The 21,031-nt window shown below is 41.4% G+C and overlaps 1 long non-coding RNA gene across 1 annotated transcript; it reads right to left on the reverse strand.

The window, feature by feature from the left end:
* Positions 1-1,636: 1,636 nt before the first annotated feature.
* Positions 1,637-9,699, reverse strand: LOC311235888. The gene is made up of 3 exons (XR_014620175.1): positions 9,616-9,699; positions 9,230-9,287; positions 1,637-1,907 (listed from the first exon to the last, which is right to left on the reverse strand). It is a non-coding gene; the product is annotated as an uncharacterized lncRNA (long non-coding RNA).
* Positions 9,700-21,031: the final 11,332 nt, after the last annotated feature.

Raw genomic sequence — 21,031 nt, forward strand, 5'->3', positions numbered from 1 at the left:
CAAGAGTATTAATTTATATTTACAGCATATATAACCATAATAATTCTATATACCTACTTATACACCTGCATATAACCCATATAACTATGTATGATAGCAGTGTACAGTGGGGGAAATAATTATTGAACACATCAACATTTTGTTCAGTAAATGTATTTCCAATGAGCGTATTCAAGCGAAATTTGCACCAGACTTTTGTATTTGAATAAAAAATTTACACATGGTCCAAAGATGTTTATTAAAACATAACAAACAAACATTATGCCACATCAATGTGGAACGCCCTACCCACAGCTGTAAAGGAATGTGAATCACTACCCACTTTCAAAACCACTCTCAAGGAGAACCTACTGGAGGCGGCAATTCGAAACTGGCCTCTGTAAATGTCCTAATAGTCCAGTCATTATATGAAAAAACCTAGGACAAATTGCAACAGTAGCAAACTCAACTGATTTTGTATCCTCATTATGTCCTTAGTGAGGGAAAAAAACTCCCAAGGAATCCCATCATGGGAAAGTTTTGAAAACGACCTATATATGTTCATATCGATTATAACAGTGGTGAAAATTTTACTTTTAGATATCACTATAAAAACTCACAAGCTGATTACACACACAAAGACAAGAAAAAAAGTCAATCACAACTTCATTGAATTATTCTGTTTACTCATGCAAATCACACATTATCTTATTTGATATGCACCAATTAGCATACACGCTAGAACTAATCAAAACATTTGATAAAGAAATTTTTTTCTTCTTGGAATATTAGTAGATAGGCTCTGTGGAGCTCAGTCCACGAGGATGGGGCTCAAGGGTTTATGTCCGTGGGGATAGGTCCATGGAGATGGGGGTTTTTATAATAGGCGGAAACTACATATTTGTACAGCATGCAAAACACTACATGATTCTTGCACAAAACTACATGGGCTTAACATAAATTTGGTATGTCTGTATAGGGGAGGCTTGTAGGTACCCATGTAACCCATTTCATTAACATATATTGAGGTAGAAGGCCAAGGGACCATTTGAAAAATGGTGATGGCCATATTTCCCTCCCCAAAAAAAATCATCTTAACTTTGAATAATTAGGTATGTAGCCCCCTTTCCAATGAGGTAACATGACATGGTTGGTCTCATTGGAAACCCGAGGTTGTCTAGAATCAAATGGTATCTTTACTTTTGAGCTACCTCAAAATTTGAACGCGTCACAATCTCTGAAAGACAGTGTCGTCAGTGATCCTGCCAGCAATCAAGTACATTGAAAAAAAAACACATTTCCCATGATGGGATTCCTTGGGACTTTTTTTCTCTCACTAAAGACATATTGAGGGAGTTTGCTAATGTTGCAATTTGTCCTAGGTTTAGCCTAATTCTGGCCTATAATGACTGGACTATAGGGGTAACAAAACATTGAAAAAAAACACATTTCCCATGATGGGATTCCTTGGGACTTTTTTCTCTCTCACTAAAGACATATTGAGGATACAAAATCAGTTGAGTTTGCTAATGTTGCAATTTGTCCTAGGTTTAGCCTAATTCTGGCCTATAATGACTGGACTATAACCCAACCCCCTCCAATGAACAGTTACCCCCCCCCCCCCCCCCCGCCCCACCTACTCAACCCCCACCTCCTCCAATGTACAGTTTCTTCCCCCTCAAATGTATATACTCTCCAATGTATATAATGTCATGTGGGGGGCATGTATCGCAGTTCTATGGCCCTCTTCTCCAATTCTGCTTCAACCATTTTTAGTTCCACCATCTTTTCTCTGGCGCTTCCTGAGGGTGTTGGATTTTGTGATGAGCTGGGCCAGGACCAGGACCCAGCCTTCCCGTAGGCGAGGAAGCCGTTATCTCTTGCTTCAACAGACAGAAAGTCCCCAAACTGTTGAGTAATCACATCACCTGAGACAAACAGAAATACATAATTTAGGTGCATCAGTCAGATACTTTTCATATCAAGAAGCACATTTTCATATCAAGAAACACATTTTATGATAATAAAATGTGCTGAAAACCCCCAGCCCTGCACAATGGTGCGGCCCCTGTTGAGGTCCCTGCTGCAATTGAAGATTTATATGACTCATTTAATTTATTAGGACAATGTTGTCTACTAACTTGGCCAGTGAGTCATCTAGTCTTTATATATGTCTATGGAGGAGACAGTGGCAACATTGTGCTCAGTACTCAGTGAATATGCTCATCGCCCCACAGTGCAGCTCAGGCTGTGTGCTGATTTCCCCGGAACATGTCTATGGGCTGGTGGGACAGCAGGCAGAACCAGGACTCGGTCAGAACCAACAGGTCCTCCGTCTGCTGCTCTGGCTTAAACACAGTACGGCACAGTTTACTACAGGCACTTAAGCATTCTTACTCTCACAACAATAATAAATATATTAAATATTAAATTGAATACGAGTTTTCAGACAAATAAGCAGGATTTCACATTTGATTATAGGACCATGTCTTACCCAAGGTACACAACAAACAAACTAGGCTCATATTGTTTAACGCTTCATCTCCCCTTTAAGGCCAAAACATGTAAAAAAAATAATAATAATTTTTTATATCGGCCCAATCTTGATATCGGACCGATACCGATGTGTAAAGAAACGGCCATATCGGCCGATATTATATCAGCGGCCGATATATCTTGCATCACTACATGTGCCCAAAACACTGAGCTCAGGCCTTCTCGTGTCGCTGCGCCCCAAGCCACCACGACACGCACACACACCTGTAGAGACATCAGTTGTGAGATGGACAGGTTCGAAACTCAATTCTAAGAAATAAATCAACAGTTCTGGCTTTCCAGATTAATTTATAGATGAGGGAAAGTCAGTAAGTAAGAAAAATGAGGTGGCAGAAAGATTCAACAGATTCTTTGTTAATGTAAACTGGCAGAGGAGATAACCCCGCCACAAGGGGGAGGTGTTTCTAATTATTTTATATAACGAAACACAAGTACCATCTTCTTGAGAAAAACGGATAAAAATGAAATTATGGATACCGTGAACAAACTCAACTGGAAACCTCATATCAAATATGTCAGGACTAAATTGGCACGGAGTGTTGGTGTTTTATGCAAGATAAGGCACATTCTAAACCAAAAAACACTGTATACACTGTACTGTACACTCTTCCTATGGTATATGACTATATGAGCTACTGTGCGGAGGTGTGGGGTAATACCTACAAAAGCACTCTACAGCCAATATGCACCATGCAAAAAAAGCAATAAGAATAATCAACAATGTAGGATATTATGAACACACTAATAACTTATTTATAAAGCTACAAGCATTGAAATGTATGGATCTAGTGGATTTAAAAACTGCCCTCATTGTATACAAAGCCAGATACAAACTAATCCCAGGCAACATTCAAAAATGGTTCAGAGACAGGGAAGGAGAATATAACTTAAGAGGGAGAGGGAATCTTAAACAACAAATGGTACACACTACGCTGAAAAGCATGTGCATATCGGTGTGTGGAGTGAAGTTGTGGAATAATTTACCTGAATACATCAAACTGAGTAAACATGTAGCACAATTTAAAAAGCAGCTAAAAAAAACACACATTAGAGAAATACAGAAATGAGTAATGAGGATAAACAAAGTTATGTTATATTGTGTTATGTAGTGCTGTACTATATTCACTGCTGTCAAGTGAATCAATTTTATTTGATTTTTCTCTTTTAAATACCGGTATAAGTAAAAGTATATTCTATATTGTAATATACTAAATTAGGGCTGGGCGATATAACGATAACGATAAATATCGCGATATATTTTAATAATCGATATCGAATATCGAAATAAAAAAAAAATAAAAAAATGTTTTTTTTCCTTTTTTACCTGCAACAGGGCAGTTTTAAAACCAGAGACAGTGGACAGACTGTCTTTCTTGCCTGCAACTTAAAGTAATGGCTTTGCTTGTCCAAATGACAATACTGACCAAATTCAGATTTATTTCTCTCTTGTCCATTTATTTTGTTTGCTTTCTAATTTAAAATACATTTTGAAACCATCTGTACACAGTAGGCTATGTGTGCTAGCAGAACTAGACTCCAGTCACGAGTCACAGTGCGGTGGTTTGTCCACCAAAAAAGCGCCAAAAGATCGAAAATAAACTAGCAGAGCCAGAACTGTTCAACTCCTCTGGAGCCACAGCCAGCAGAGAAGCCGGTTTACTTTAGCTTTTAAACCAGCTGCAGCCTGAGAACTGGAGTGTGAGGGTGAAGATGGCGGCAATGACAAAGAATTTCTGCAAAATAAACAAACATCTGTTGTTAAAAAAAAAAAAAGGGTTTTTTTTTTTTATACTTATAACAATTTGATAATTATCGATATCGAGAAATAAAATAAAATTATCATATCGTTATCGCGATATGATTTTTTTCCATATCGCCCAGCCCTATACTAAATTATGTTATATCTAGTCAAATTAATGGAAGAACAAACATAAATGTAAGGGGGTAGGGATCAATAAGCTTAGCTTCCCTCTACTCCTTTTTTGGACATGTCTGCTAACCAAACACATTGCTCTTGACCTTTTGTTTATAATTCCATGTAATAAAAACGGAGCTCAACGCATGCATTTTGTAGATCATTGGCTAAATGATTATCCAGTTTGACTATCGTCTACTACGAGCCACCGTACCTGTAGTACTACTGCTTACAAACTGCCTCGCTACTGTGAACCTGCTCTTGTCGTCACGTCACAACTAGATGTTAAATAAACTAGTCTAGATGGAAATAGGGGTCCACGCGCACCCCCCGGAACTTTTTATGCCACCTGATTTTTCTTAATCCTTAAAGTGTCTACTTTCAGAATCTGCCAGGTGCCAAGCTGAAATAATGTCCGAAAGGCTCCATTTTTAACCCTTTATTGCACCTAACCCAAAACCGAAACATTAAAATGTGATGTAGCAAGAGGCATAACCTTTGAAGTAAACAACATGGAGACAAATTAATACATTTGTCCATACAATTCTGACCCTAGGAATTCAATGGGATGGTTATTTTTGACATGACAACATTTTGACTGTATTTCTGGACAAAAAATACAATACAATACGCATAGAGTGAATATTTGGTGACAATATTTTTTTTTTTCAATCCTCCAAGTCAAGTCAAGTCAAGAGTTTTAATTGTCACGGCATACAGGTATACAATGAAATGCGGGTGGTCTTGCCCGCAACGATGTGCAATACAGTGGTACATATAATAGAATCAAAAGAAGAAACAACATTGTGCAGTAACAGATAGCAGGTAACATGGAGTGACATCTCGGTATCTGTACATAGTTATTTACAGCGCATGTGTGACATGCTAGTTAGCTTTGGTAGTGCAATACACTGTTCCTGTTATTCTAATTTAAAGTGTCCTTTCCTTTGGCCATAAGTGTGCGTGTGTGCGACATGAGTGTGTGCCCGCTCATGTTAAAGTGTTTATTTTGAGATTATATTGGGTACCAAGCTGAAATAATGTCTCAAAGGCTAGTTTGAACCCTTTATAGCACCTAACCCAATTTTTTTTAAATGAAAATATAATGTAGAAGAGGCATAACTTTTGAGGTAGACGACTTACAGAGCGAAAATACATTTTCCCACACAATTTTGATCCTAGGAATTCAAGGGGATGGTTATTGTTGACATTTGACAACATTTTGACTGTATTTCTGGACAAAAACAGCAAGAAATGACCAAACGTGTGTATGACCAACTACCTTTTCATTTTTTAAAGCACATAGTGAATATTCTAGAGTTGAACCTTATATACAGCTCAAGCATTACTGTAGATGAAGCAGTTAAATGTGCGTACAAACTTGGAACATCTGATTAACTACAAGAAGCAGCACTCACCCTCAATTCTCACATTATAAAGGCATTCAAAGAGTCAAAGGAGCTACCATGGCCCCCAACTGCACACAAGCTGGATGCTGTGAAAATGGATGAACTGCTCCCAGAGCATCTTGTACCATTTCTGAGCTCAGTGGTGACTGGGACACTTGATGAAGAAAAGTGTGAGAAGACGCAGAGGCTGGTCTATTCGATTACACAAGATGTGTGTCGAGTAGGGCTGCACGATTAATCGATTTTTTGTCGAAATCGCAATTTGTAATGATGCAATTATCAAATCGCCTGCAATTAAAAAAAAATTAAATAAATAAGATTTTAACCAGGAAGTCCCATTGAGAGACAAGATCTCCTTTGCAAGGGAGACCTGGCCAAGATGACAGCAATAACATTTGCAATACATCACACAGCAATAAAAATTTGCGATACATCACACAAGAACATAATAAATGTGCATGTATACAATATATACAATACATCACATGTAAACACAAAAACAAAGCAGAATAGTCTACATGATAGTAAAAGTGTATAATACAGGGTAATACAGTAATTTTGCAGTTGGGACCCGACTACAGAAAGCAGCAACATTCTTCTTGTAGGAAGTTATGTAATACAGATTTAAATTCACCAAGAGAGACTGGGGTGTAAGTGGATAATGGTCCTGTAGCCCATTCCATGCCCAAGGTGCGAAGCTTGAGAAAGCTGTTCCTAGCTAACCCTGCTCAAGTCAGAGAAAACATCTGAGCCGAGTAAGGAAAGGGTGGGGGGGGGGGTGGGGGCATCTCTCTCTACTGGTTCAATTAATGTAGAAAAACGTTGCACTATAAAAACGAACTGGATAGTTGATAATAAACATTTAACTTCATTAGCTGAAGTATTCTAAAATAATTTAAGCAATTCTCCTTTTCTGTGTGTGTGTGCACGTGTCTCATATCTCATTTGATAGTATTTACTGAGGATTGCCAGATAATGTTGATATTTAAACACAAAAATTATAATACAAAATATACATGATCATGCAACATAAAAAAAATTGTTGTAGGAACAGTTTGGGAGAGGGAGGTAAGGGGTTTTAGATTGTGTGTTGTGAAGTTTACTTCAGAGAGGGAGAGTAAAGTACAGGGAAAAAAAGGTACCGTTGGGTACCGTACCGGTATCGATTCCCAGGTAAAAAGAAAAATGTTCAGACTCTGTGTCCCGAACAGACCCACCGCGTAGGCCAGATGCAAGCCGCATTTTACAATAAACCTCTGTGGGGCTGCTTAAAAAAAATTATAATCGCAATCGCAATATCTGTCCGAAAAATCGCAATTAGATTATTTCCCAAAATCGTGCAGCCCTAGTGTCGAGCAGCAACTAACAGCAAGTGAAGTGAAACTCCAAAAGCACATCCTCCTGTGTGCCACACTTCGGCACCTCTATCGAAGCAAACATGTGAGTGATCAACTAACTTATTGCTTATGAGGTCCTACATTGTCATTGCTCAACTATGCTTCATACAGGTATTTGATATTGATACAAAAAAACATGTTTATCTTATTCTTTACAGCTCACAACCATCCTTTCACGACTAGGACACTCGGAGACATACGACTTCAGTATGGAACTTGAGACAGCCATGGCCAATGCTTTTGATGAGATGTCCACCAACATGACCCCTGAAATCACCACTGGCGAGGGAAACACTGTTTTTCACAGCGAGTGGGACAACCTGAACAGAATCACCACCAACGTTCATGGTTCAAATGTGGTAAACAGCGCCGGGGGAATCATGATTCAAGAAGTGAAGGAGAGCCATGTGAGCACCAAGAAAAGGACCCTTCCTCTCTATGACAGGTCATCCAAGATGAGAAGCCTTAAGATCACGCCTCCCGAGACGCTGCCAGAGCTGGCATTCAAAAGAGTTGGCCCCAAATTCCCCAAGAATGCCAACTTTACCCCTGCTGCTGAGGAATTACTGGGCCCCGACTATTGTAGCACACTGCTGGGATTCTACGACTTTACTGGGGAGGACTGTATCAGCGCTTTTAAAGGCAAATGCAAGGTGAATCCCCTGAAGAAGCTGGAAAAGACTCGTAAACTCCACAAAGCTTTCAGGCAGCTTGGTGCAGACTGGATGGTCACTGATGAGCTTCAAGAGGAGATGGAGAGCTTCACATGCATTATGTATGGCCAAGCACGGATGACATCAGTTGACACAGTACGGGTGAAAATGATGAGAAAGATGGTCGGCGCTGACAAAGTCCTGGACTCCAAGTCAAAAGTAGACCTGGAACGCCTGCCAAGGTCCGTCTCATTCCACATGTCCAGCGAGCCTTCTATAAGAGAGCAGACAAGGCAATAATCAAGAGCCCAAAACCACATGATCCAGGCATGGGCTGGGAGAAGACAGGAGAAGAGGAGGTGTTGGAACCGGTCTGGGCAATTGGACCCATCCTCCCTCCTTCTCTTGTTGAGGTACTGGCTCAGAGAGCAGAGTCAGAAGAGCATGCAGCCCTTGACAAGGTGACCGATTACGCCAACAATAACTTTGTCTGTGGGTAAAGTGGATGGAGAGTACAAGCATGAGGATGAAGAGCTGGAGATGGAAGAAATTGAATTAGAAGATCTCTTCAGTGACGATGAGGATGAGTAGTTTAGGTCAGCAAGTTGGTAGTGACATGAAAAGGTAAATGTATTGGTTGTCTACTTCAAAAGTTATGACTCTTCTACATTATATTTTCATTTTTAGATTTTTGGGTTAGGTGCTATAAAGGGTTAAAACTAGCCTTTGGGACATTATTTGAGCTTGGTACCCAATATAATTTCCAAATAAACAGTTGGAGGGTTGAAAAAAAAACTGATTGTCAACAAATATTCACTATATTCACTATGCGTTTGAAAAATAAAAATGTAGTTGGTTAGACACGCATTTCTTGCATTTGTTTGCTGTTTGTCCAGAAATACAGTCAAAATGTTGTAAAATGTCAAAAAAATAACCATTCCATTGAATTCCTAGGGTCAGAATTGTATGGGAAAATGCATTCATTTGTCTCTGTATGTTGTTTACTTCAAAGATTATGCCTCTTGAGTCTTGCTACATCAAATTTTAATGTTTCGGTTTTGTGTTAGGTGCAATAAAGGGTTAAAAATTGAGCCTTTCGGACATTATTTCAGCTTGGCACCTGGCAGACTCTGAAAGTAGACACTTTAAGGATTAAGAAAAATCAGGTGGCATAAACATTTCCGGGGGGTGCGCGTGGACCCCTATTTCCATCTAGACTAAACCCACGGTTTGATAAACCCAAGTGTGTTCATTGACCCACACGCAACTGAGGTACATATTAACAGTTTACACATTTGATGGTAGAAATCAGTTTGTTACCCTCATACCAAGATGGCGGCGGTCTCGTGACGTCAGAGTGTCTTCGATTTCAAATAAACTTGAGTAAAAGATAAAAGCATAGCAGATAGACAGTGAGATTTGAGATAGATAGATAGGAGGACACAATGTATTAATGTAACAGCTAATACAATTTAAACTTTGCAAACTCCCATACATGTAACGTTATTATGATAGATAAGCTGTAGCTGTAGCAGAAAACACGAGACTGAGTCGAGTCACCTAAATCGAAATGTTGAAACAGTGCCAAGCCAACACGAACTCAAAAACACTTTAACCTATTGGTAAACAAACGTATTGTTGAAAATATACACTATGACTGCTGTTGTGACATGTTTAAGATCGTATTGACTAGTTTACACACTCACCTTCAAAGTTTCAAACCGCGGCGCTAACGTTAACTTGTTGATCTTAGCTCTGTAAATCGGGATCTTCTTCTCTGCTCCTATTTCCTAAATGTTGTAACAGCGCCACCACAAACTCGCAACAGCGCCACTTGTGGCCAAAAATATGACGATAGACAGACAATTGTTAAGCTGCATACAGTTGAGCGGTGATAGAATGTGATTGGACAAATGGGATTTAGGGGAGGGGGAGGTGACGCAATTCATTAGTCTTTGGGGGAGGGGTGCTTTTAGAAGTGTCTGTCTTTTAGAATTCACAGTTCAAGTGACTACAAACTTTGATTGATTGATTGAACATTTTATTAACAGATTGCAGAATGGGTACAGTACAGTACAGCTCAATACACAATTGTTAAGGGGATGCAGACCAGAGAAAGACGTTTGTCTTGTTTCCATCAGGGTCCCCCATTTTCAATTCATATAGACATTTATGACATACACAACATACATGACATTTATGGCATAGGGACATATAGGTATTTAGTACTGATACATTTGTGACATAAACGGTATTCAAATATACAGTACTGTTACCCCTAGATCCTGACAGAGTATATATGATGGGGAGGGGACTGTACATTAGGAGGGGGTGGGTGGGTGGGAGAGAAATACATACGGCGGGGAGGGAATATATACATGCGGTGGGGAGGAGACTGTCTATTAGGAGGTAGTGGGGGTTTTGGGCATTTACGGATTTTGCCTAGTTCCGTGCTGAGGGTTTTTTCAACCTGCAACTTGTTCTTGTCAGAGACCAGCAGGGCTGAGTCGTCCGCAAAAAGGAACAAGTTGCAGTCACAAGCTGACGACATGTCATTTGCATAAATTAGGAACAGTAGCAGACCTAGTATGCTTCCTTGTGGAACACCACAGCTTACTGTGAGGGGGGGGGGGGGGGTAGGGTACCGTTTACCTCCACCATCTGCTCTCTCCCCTCCAGGTAGGATTGCATCCAGCTCACTGATAGACTATCAAAACCAATTGCTTTTAGCTTGTCAATCAGAATGGTGTGATTGACAGTGTCGAAGGCCTTTTGTAGGTCCAGCATGACCATGCCGCAGTATTTGCCCGCGTCCACCTCTTGCTTGATGTGGTCGTTCAAATAGAGAAGGCAGGTCAATACCATCTACCAGCAGCTAGCAGTGCCCCCCTCCTCCCCCTCACCTGCTCCTCCCCCTGGGTGCCCCCCCCCCCAATGCAGCCTCTCCTCCTTCTCCCCGGTAAATGGTCCCCAAGTTGTCAAGCTCATAGCCTCAGCCAAAGCCTCCACCTGCTCACTTGACCCCATGCCTACCACCCTGGTCAAGATCTGCCTCCCTGCTCTCTGCCCCACCATGGTCAACATCATCAACTCCTCATTTGAATCTGGTCTCGTCCCCCCCTGCTTCAAAACAGCCTCCGTCACCCCTATCATTAAGAAACCCGGCCTCGACCCAGACGAGCTAAACAACTTCCGTCCGATCTCCAACCTTCCTTTCCTTAGCAAAATCTTGGAAAGAGCAGTGGCCGCCCAACTCCAACAATACATGTCCAACCATGAGCTCTATGAGCCTTTTCAATCCGGCTTCAGAACTCAACACAGCACAGAGACCGCCCTCATCAAAATTACCAACGACCTCCTCCTTGCAGCTGACTCTGGCCACATAAGCATCCTCATCCTCCTTGACCTTTCTGCAGCATTCGACACAGTCTCCCACTCCATCCTCCTCAACCGCCTATCCAACAACCTCGGCATCACTGGCTCAGCACTCTCCTGGTTTCAATCCTACCTCACCACCCGGACACAGTTCATCACCATCGGCGACTCCAGTTCCACCCCGGCCCCAGTCAACCAAGGCGTCCCACAAGGCTCCGTACTTGGCCCAATCCTATTCACCATCTACATGCTCCCCCTTGGTCAGATCATCCGCCGCCATGGCCTCAACTTCCACTCCTATGCCGACGACACTCAACTCTACCTCTCCACCAAACCATCCACCCATCTCCCCCCACACTCCCTTATCAACTGCCTGCACGAAATAAAAACCTGGATGTCATCAAATTTCCTCAAGCTCAACAACAATAAAACCGAGCTCATGGTTGTGGCACCCAAGGCCCTGCTCCGGAAGGTTGGGGATCTCACCCTCAACATTGACGGCTGCTCCATCTCCCCATCCCCTAAGGTCCGCAACCTGGGCGTTATCCTGGACTCCACCCTTTCCTATCAATCCCATGTAAATTCCCTCACCAAATCCGCCTTCTTTCACCTCCGAAACATTTCCAGACTCCGACCATCACTTTCCGACACCACAGCTGAGACCCTCATCCACGCCTTCGTCACCTCCCGCCTGGACTACTGCAACGGGGTCCTGTCCGGGGTCCCAAGCAAAACCCTGGACAGGCTCCAGTATGTTCAAAATTCAGCTGCCAGGGTTCTAACCCGCACCAAACCCTGGCAGCACATCACCCCCATCCTCATCCAGCTCCACTGGCTCCCCATCAAATCCCGCATCACCTACAAAACCCTCCTGCTCACCTACAAATCCCTTCACGCCCTGGCACCTCAGTACCTCACTGACCTCCTCCACCCCTACACTCAGTCACGGTCCCTGCGATCCACGGACACTGGTCAGCTCTCCATCCCCCGAACCAGACTGCGGACGTTCGGGGACAGAGCTTTCAGTGTGGCAGCTCCCACCCTCTGGAACTCCCTCCCCGCAGAACTCCGCACCACCCCAACTCTGGACTCATTTAAAAAACTGCTCAAAACCCACCTCTTCAACCTGGCCTTCAACCCCTAACTTTCTCACTTTATATGTATGTGTTGTGTCTGTCCACTATGTTTGTTGACTTGTTATCCCCCCCCCCCCCCCCCCCCTTATGTAAAGCGACCTTGGGTCCTCTGAAAGGCGCTATATAAAACGAAGTATTATTATTATTATTATTATTATTATGTGTCAGTGGAGTGGGATGTTCTGAAGCCAGATTGGAATTCGTAGATTAGATTTTTATCCGCGAGGTACTTTTCGACCTGTTCGTATACTATTTTTTCCATGACTTTCGAGATGGATGTAAGGATAGAAACAGGGCGGTAGTTGCCTGGGTCTAATTTGCTGCCCTTTTTGTGCAGGGGTGTTACTCTCGCAATTTTGAAGTCCTTGGGGACGTGTCCCTGTTTTATGGAGAGGTTTATTATGTGTGTGATGACTGGGGTGATGGCGGCTGCTGAGTCTCTGAGGAATTTGGAGGGGATGTTGTCATGGCCAGTGGCCTTGTTCGGTTGGAGGGCGCTCAGTTTTTTGAGTACCTCATCTGTATAGTTACCATTTCCAGTTTGAAATCGTCTTTGTGGACGCCTAGGTTCTTGTAGTATGCTACTATGTGTTCTACCCCATACTGCCCTGAGTGGGAGGGTAGTTTGTTTATCAGTGTTGTGGCTATGTTTGTGAAGAAAGTGTTTAAGTAATTGGCTACATCCAGTTTGTCTGTGATGAGCGTGTTGTCCGTCTTTATGTTTATGTTTGAGAACCTGATTTTAAGTTTTTTACTGCAGCCTAGTTGATTATTGAGTAATTTAAAAAGTTCATGTGGTTTATTTTTGTTTTCCTCAGTTTTGTCATTGATGATTTTTTTTTGCAGTTTTTATCATGGAGTTTACGTCATTTCTTAGTCTGTTTCTTTCTAGTTTGAGTTCAGTCACATGGGCTTGGAGTTCACTGCTTGTGCTTTTGGTAAGCTTTGACTGACTTTTACTTTTACGGTCAGTATTTCAGTGTGCATCCACGGCTCAGCGCAATTTTTTACCCTGGTGGTTCTTAGGGGGGCCATGTTGTTTAGTATTGTTGAGAATTTGGTTTTGAAGCCAAGCCATGTTTCTTCAACCAGTGTACCATTGAGCTCATCTGACCAGTCCAGGCTCTCCAGTTCAAGGTTAAAGGCCTCGCTAGAGTAGGTTTTGAGGTCTCTAGATGTGACTGTTTTGTGACAGCCAGCCTTTTGTTTTAGCTTTTTGCGGGTACAGAATATCATGGCGTTCTATCGGGGGGACCCTGATGGAAACAAGACAAACGTCTTTCTCAGGTCTGCATCCCCTTAACAATTGTATGTATTGAGCCGTACTGTATTGTACCCATTCTGCAATCTGTTAAATAAAGTTTTCATTCATTCATTCATTCATGCTCTAAGACAAACTCTAACCGAAAACCAACTTCGAAAGAGTGCCTAAGCAGCAAAAAAAAAAAAGAGAGTGACTGATAGTGCCATCTAGTGGTAAGGTAAAAGTACTGTATTACAACACTCTCACTTAATTTTACAATGGCATTCAAGTCCCTTTAAATAATATTACAACACTCCCACTTAATTTTACAATGGCATTAAGTGCCTTTAAATAATATTACAGCGCCATGCTCTCCTTCATAAAAAGAAACGTCAAGAAAAAATATATTTTAAACAGCAAAAAAAAAATACTTTTTACAATGCTTTTACTGGAACTCTTTTTCACATTATTTCAGACTTGCTTTGACTAGGCAGCGTTCGGCGTTCACCTGTCAAGCACAAATAACCACTCTATTTTACATGTGAATTACCAAAGTGCCACTTAACCCTTTCACTGCCACACGACAGAAGGTTAACCCAAATTAAACAATTACATTTTTTTTGTATATATATATTGAACAATTAACAATATTCCTGTGAATGCATGAGTACACTGAATGAATACTGAGAGTATTACTGGCATAATAGATCATGTAAATAGAATTCTTACAATTTCTGGATTAATAAACCATCCTCTGACAAGCATGTTCTTGAATAATTTGTGTGTTTTTGAAACTCAATGCCTCTTATCACCTCTGTGGGGGGTGAGTGGGCTAATAATTCACAAATTATATTGTGGTGCAGGTATTCTAGCTAAACAAAACAGTGATAATGACACTTTTGAATGGTGTGAATTTAGTCATTGTTAGTATAAATAAGAATAATCAATTTTGTAATGTTGGGCAATAAGGCATAACAATAGAGCCTCTTGATTGATTGATTGATTGAAAAGTTTATTAACAGATTGCAGAATGGGTACAGTACAGTACAGCTCAATACATACAATTGTTAAGGGGTTGCAGACCAGAGAAAGACTTTCGTCTTGTTTACATCAGGGTTCCCCATTTTCAATTCATCATAACATATATGACATACAGATAGACAGTACATCTATACATTTATGACATATCAGATTTGCAAATACAGTACTGTTTGTGATACAAAAGTGTCCAGAAAAAGAGTGTATTTGACGTAGAAACTACATTGGAGGAGGTTGGGTGGGGGCTGTACATTGGAGGTGGGGGGGGGACACACATTGTACACTGTACATTGGAATACTGACAAAGCCATACTTGGTAATTTATTGTACAACTGGGTTAGGACATTTGTAGGGGCCAGTTTCGAATTGCAGTCTCCCGTAGGTGTTTTTTGAGAGTGTTATTGAAAGTGGGTAGTGATTCACATTCCTTTACAGCTTTGGGTAGGGCGTTCCACATTGATGTGGCATAATTGCTAAACGTGTTTAGTCCCTTGTTTGAGCCGAATCTGGGTTTTACATGATTTGTGGAGCTCCCTCTGGTGTTGTGATCATGGTATTCACTGACCTTTGACATGTACAGAGATACATGAGAGATATTTAGAGAAAGTAGATAGATTTTGGGGGGGAATTGTTAATTCTACTTAAACTTAATGCAACATCTATAATAGTAAATATCATTCAGAAAACAATATGTTGGGTAGGAGTGGGGGGGGGGGGTTGGGTAGGAGGGGTGGGTGGGGGACACTGTACAACTGTACAAACAACACTGTACATTGGATTATGAATGAATGTGGACTGTTCCATCAGAGGGGGGAGCTTCGATGGTCATGTAAGTGGCTACAGACCGCTGCACTTAAATATAAACATTAGTCTACCTGGAGACTCAATGAGGTAATTGTAGATGTCGCCATAAGACGCGTCTGGCCATTTAGTGGGATCATTTTTTCATTATCCTGTTCGGCTGAAAGGACATTGGCCACCGAAGCTCCCCCCTCTGATAGAACAGTCCACATTCATTCGAGCGTCATCTCGCGTCGTCCAGACTCCATGGGCACTCTGCGCATGTCCATGCGGAATAGGTGCTTTAAAATGGGCTTTTTCTCTGCCGATTTAGTTCTGATCGATTAGTTATGGGTCACGCCGTGTTCAGGAGAGCGAGGCGCATAAACGTCTATTCGATCATGTCTCTAGCACCCCCACAGCCGTATCGGCAACCACTTACATCACGGCTCTCGTCCACATTCATTCATATGCTCCCCCCGCAATCTCCTCCCCGATTTCAATGTAACGCGGAAGTGTAGTGGTCTTCGTTAAACACTAAAACTACGATACCCAGAGCTCATCGCACAAACCGGAAGCGAATATACGTCATCTTTCCTCGCCACGTCCTTTAACTATTCCTCACCGGCAACTTATCCAATTTAAAAGAAAATTAAAACATCTTTTCAAAATCTTTCTTCACATCTAGATTTGTAAATTCCACATAACCTTAGATGTTGTTCTTTAAACATTACGTAGGCCCCTTACCCGCTCGCGAATTGAACGCCACCCCATACGTTAGGCTAAAACCAAAGATTTTCGTCCATCAGCCCGTTTTAAACAGCGTAAATACGCCATTTCTCTCCGTTCTTAAAGCAATCAACTTATATACGCCAACTCCCGCACACCTTAGCTAGTATCCCTGCGTTTTTAACAACAATCCGACGGTCGCAACATATTTTAAAACGCATAATATTAGCTAAAATCAAAGATTTTCGTCCATCAGCCCGTTTTAAACAGCGTAAATACGACATTTCTCTCCGTTCTTAAAGCAATCAACTTATATACGCCAACTCCCGCACACCTTAGCTAGTAGCCCTGCGTTTTTAACAACAATCCGACGGTCGCAACATATTTTAAAACGCATAATATTAGCTAAAACCAAAGATTTTCGTCCATCAGCCCGTTTTAAACAGCGTAAATACGACATTTCTCTCTGTTTTAAAGCAATCAACTTATATACGCCAACTCCCGCACACCTTAGCTAGTATCCCTCCGTTTTTAACAACAATCCAAGGTCGCAACATTTTTTAAAACACATAATTTGTTGAGCTGGGGACTATAAACAGAACCAGGGTGCATGGAAAGGGCTGTAGCGTATTTCTGTATGCCTAGCCCTGCCCCCAGACTTCAGAATGACCCAATCAAATGTGCCCTATCATTGAAATGCAAATACCAGCAGCTACGTCATGTACCACGCCCCTAGACGTCCGCCCCCAGACGTTGCTACTCATCCCAGCTAGTTCATTCGCAGGTTGCGAATGAACTAGCTGGGTACCCAACTAGCTCATTCGCAAAATGATCCTTGCGAATGAACTAGCTGGGTACCCAGCTAGCTAGGTCATCTTTGCGAATGAACTAGCTGGGTACCCAACTAGCTCATTCGCAAAATGATCCTTGCGAATGAACTAGCTGGGTACCCAGCTAGCTAGGTCATCTTTGCGAATGAACTAGTTGGGTACCCAGCTAGTTCATTCGCAAAATGATCCTTGCGAATGAACTAGCTGGGTACCCAGCTAGCTAGGTCATCTTTGCGAATGAACTAGTTGGGTACCCAGCTAGTTCATTCGCAAAATGGTCCTTGCGAATGAGCTAGCTGGGTACCCAGCTAGCTAATGTGTCAGCTAGCTGGGTACCCAGCTAGCTCATTCGCAAGGACCATTTTGCGAATGAGCTAGCTACTAGCTGAGGCAAAATTTGGTGTAAAGCCTATGGGACAAAGCCGGCTAGTTAACTAGCTAAGACACGTGCTACCTAGCTAGCTGGGTACCCAGCTAGCTGACACATTTGCAACCTAGGTAGTGAGCTAGCTCATTCGCAAATTTGTCTTTGCGAATGAGCTAGCTAGGTACCCAGCTAGCTAGGTCATCTTTGCGAATGAGCTAGTTGGGTACCCAACTAGCTCATTCGCAAAATGATCCTTGCGAATGAACTAGCTGGGTACCCAGCTAGCTAGGTCATCTTTGCGAATGAACTAGTTGGGTACCCAGCTAGTTCATTCGCAAAATGATCCTTGCGAATGAACTAGCTAGGTACCCAGCTAGTTCATTCGCAAAGACACATTAGCTAGCTGGGTACCCAGCTAGCTAGGTCATCTTTGCGAATGAGCTAGTTGGGTACCCAGCTAGTTCATTCGCAACCTGCGAATGAACTAGCTGAGATGAGTAGCAACGTCTGGGGGCGGACGTCTAGGGGCGTGGTACATGACGCAGATGCTGGTATTTGCATTTCAATGACAGGGCACATTTGATTGGGTCATTCTGAAGTCTGGGGGCAGGGCTAGGCATACAGAAATACGCTACAGCCCTTTCCGTGCACCCTGGATCTGTTTATAGTCCCCAGCTCAACAAATTATGTGTTTTAAAATATGTTGCGACCTTGGATTGTTGTTAAAAACGGAGGGATACAAGCTAAGGTGTGGGGGAGTTGGCGTATATAAGTTGATTGCTTTAAGAACGGAGAGAAATGTCGTATTTACGCTGTTTAAAACGGGCTGATGGACGAAAATCTTTGGTTTTAGCTAATATTATGTGTTTTAAAATATGTTGCGACCGTCGGATTGTTGTTAAAAACGCAGGGATACTAGCTAAGGTGTGGGGGAGTTGGCGTATATAAGTTGATTGCTTTAAGAACGGAGAGAAATGTCGTATTTACGCTGTTTAAAACGGGCTGATGGACGAAAATCTTTGGTTTTAGCCTAACGTATGGGTGGCGTTCAATTCGCGAGCGGGTAAGGGGCCTACGTAATGTTTAAAGAACAACATCTAAGGTTATGTGGAATTTACAAATCTAGATGTGAAGAAAGATTTTGAAAAGATGTTTTAATTTTCTTTTAAATTAGATAAGTTGCCGGTGAGGAATAGTTAAAGGACGTGGCGAGGAAAGATGACGTATGTTCGCTTCCGGTTTGCGCGATGAGTTACTGTATAAACGGTTTCCATATTATAGTCCCTTTGCAGGTTGATGTGAACACAACATGCAATACAAAGATAATAAACGTACATACTAATTGTGTAGTAGTTAGTTATTATTATTGTATTAATATTCTACAGTATCGGCAGATCGCTGCCATCTCAAATGAATCTTCTGTACATCCCTGCAACAAGAAAGCCATTGAGAATATAATATATAGTGGGTAATTCTGAAGTCTGGGGGCAGGGCTAGGTAGGCATACAGAAATACGGATACACCGGTTCTGTTTATAGTCCCCAGCTAAACAAACTATGTGTTTTAAAATATGTTGCGACCGTCGGATTGTTGTTAAAAACGGAGGGATACTAGCTAAGGTGTGGGGGAGTTGGCGTATATAAGTTGATTGCTTTAAGAACGGAGAGAAATGTCGTATTTACGCTGTTTAAAACGGGCTGATGGACGAAAATCTTTGGTTTTAGCCTAACGTATGGGTGGCGTTCAATTCGCGAGCGGGTAAGGGGCCTACGTAATGTTTAAAGAACAACATCTAAGGTTATGTGGAATTTACAAATCTAGATGTGAAGAAAGATTTTGAAAAGATGTTTTAATTTTCTTTTAAATTAGATAAGTTGCCGGTGAGGAATAGTTAAAGGACGTGGCGAGGAAAGATGACGTATGTTCGCTTCCGGTTTGCGCGATGAGTTACTGTATAAACGGTTTCCATATTATAGTCCCTTTGCAGGTTGATGTGAACACAACATGCAATACAAAGATAATAAACGTACATACTAATTGTGTAGTAGTTAGTTATTATTATTGTATTAATATTCTACAGTATCGGCAGATCGCTGCCATCTCAAATGAATCTTCTGTACATCCCTGCAACAAGAAAGCCATTGAGAATATAATATATAGTGGGTAATTCTGAAGTCTGGGGGCAGGGCTAGGTAGGCATACAGAAATACGGATACACCGGTTCTGTTTATAGTCCCCAGCTAAACAAACTATGTGTTTTAAAATATGTTGCGACCGTCGGATTGTTGTTAAAAACGGAGGGATACTAGCTAAGGTGTGGGGGAGTTGGCGTATATAAGTTGATTGCTTTAAGAACGGAGAGAAATGTCGTATTTACGCTGTTTAAAACGGGCTGATGGACGAAAATCCTTGGTTTTAGCCTAACGTATGGGGTGGCGTTCAATTCGCGAGCGGGTAAGGGGCCTACGTAATGTTTAAAGAACAACATCTAAGGTTATGTGGAATTTACAAATCTAGATGTGAAGAAAGATTTTGAAAAGATGTTTTAATTTTCTTTTAAATTAGATAAGTTGCCGGTGAGGAATAGTTAAAGGAAGTGGCGAGGAAAGATGACGTATGTTCGCTTCCGGTTTGCGCAATGAGCTCTGGGTATCATAGTTTTAGTGTTTAATAATAATAACTAACTACTACACAATTAGTATGTACGTTTATTATCTTTGTATTGCATGTTCTTTGCATGTTGTGTTCACATCAACCTGCAAAGGGACTAGATGGAAACCGTTTATACAGTAACTCATCGCGCAAACCGGAAGCGAACATACGTCACGGCCGTGGTTCAAGTTTGCAGTTCCTTTCAAATATAGTTGTGTCTCAAGATTCAACGTTACAGTAGTAGAGTAGAGAAATGTTAGAATGTAATAGGACATGTATGGCAATCTGTCTGACAAGGATATGCGAGATTTGTTGATAGAAAACGGAGAATTGAAAATGATTTGAGAGAATATACTGTATTAATCCCCAAAGGGGGAAATTGATTGCCACCAGACGTATGTAACATAAAACACAAACAAAAAAAATATTATAATAGAATACGGCAAAGTGCTTCCAGACAACACATATGGATTAAATAAATTAAATAACACAGTATATATATTCTCAATGGCTTTCTTGCAGGGATGTACAGAAGATTCATTTGAGATGGCAGCGATCTGCCGATACTGTAGAATATTAATACAATAATAATAACTACTACACAATTAGTATGTATGTTTATTATCTTTGTATTGCATGTTCTTTGCATGTTGTGTTCACATCAACCTGCAAAGGGACTAGATTTGTATTACTGTATCTCTATCTCTTTGTATTTAAATGTTCTTATAATTTTTTTATGCTTGCTTATGCCTGTATGTTCTACTGTTGTGAAGCACTTTGAACTGCAACCTCTGTATGAAAAGTGCTATACAAATAAAATTATTATTATCCCATCACTGTCAATGGATGTCTTATTCTTTGACTTTGATACAATGGATATGATTTCTGCTTCACTGACATTTCCCAAAAACATAGACTGCAGTACTTTACTATCTCCTCTCCATCCTTCCTGTAATGGTTCATCGTGTTTTT

The sequence above is a fragment of the Notolepis coatsorum genome (assembly GCF_963971535.1).
Source record: "Notolepis coatsorum genome assembly, chromosome: 10".
Taxonomy (NCBI): Eukaryota; Metazoa; Chordata; class Actinopteri; order Aulopiformes; family Paralepididae; genus Notolepis; species Notolepis coatsorum.